General features: G+C 37.9%; 1 non-coding gene across 1 annotated transcript; it reads right to left on the bottom strand.

Moving 5' to 3' along the window:
• Window positions 1-531: 531 nt before the first annotated feature.
• Window positions 532-638, bottom strand: LOC116107378. Its single transcript, XR_004124455.1, has one exon. It is a non-coding gene; the product is annotated as a small nucleolar RNA R71 (small nucleolar RNA).
• Window positions 639-881: the final 243 nt, after the last annotated feature.

Genomic DNA, 881 nt, shown 5'->3' on the forward strand with positions numbered 1-881 from the left:
CTCAATATCAAGATTTGAAACACTTGATACCCTTGTCACGGTTCTACAATCCTAAAAACATATGTGAATACATACAATATGATTTACATGATGTAGAATAAAATGCCTTTTATTGATCAATGAACATTATTACTAAGAGTCAATTCTACAATAATTGATTGGCTCTAGGGCATCTACTCTAGCACTCTAGTCATGGCTGATAACAGAACTTTAAGGGAATTTGCACTTCCACAAGTTGAGAGATGTAGTCCGAGCATAACAAGACTGCTTGTTGAGGCAAATAACCTTGAGATTAAGCCGGTTATCATCTAAATGATTTAGCAATCTGCACATAGCAAACTTCTTGGAGATTTGTGATACATTCAAGTCCATTGGAGTGCAAATGATGCCATAAGATTAAGACTATTTCCATTCTTGTTGAGAGATAAGGCAAAGGGATGGCTAATGTCACTACCTGCTAGAACCATCACGACTTGGAATGAGCTTGCACAAAGGTTCCTTGCCAAGTATTTCCCACGAGCCCTTTCAGGAAAAATGAGAAACGACACCACTTCGTTTGTGTAGAGCGAAAGTGAATCCTTGTATGAAGCATGGGAAAGATACAAGGAATTAATGAGAAAGTGTCCACATCGTTGTTTGCCTATTTGGAAGCAAGTCCAAACTTTCTATAATGGGTTGATTCCAAATTTTCAAACAATGGTAGATGCAGCATCCGAAGGAGCTTTGCAAAACAAGACACCAGTTGCAGCTTATGAGTTACTTGAGGTCTTGGCAAGTAACAACTATCAGAAACAAATAAGAGGTATGCAAGTTAATTTTGTTCAAACACCTCAAGTAACAGGTGAATTTTGTGTAGGAGCTCATGCAAGTGTTGAATGTCA

The sequence above is a fragment of the Pistacia vera genome, unplaced genomic scaffold (genome assembly GCF_008641045.1).
Source record: "Pistacia vera cultivar Batoury unplaced genomic scaffold, PisVer_v2 Contig534, whole genome shotgun sequence".
In the NCBI taxonomy this organism is placed as follows: Eukaryota; Viridiplantae; Streptophyta; class Magnoliopsida; order Sapindales; family Anacardiaceae; genus Pistacia; species Pistacia vera.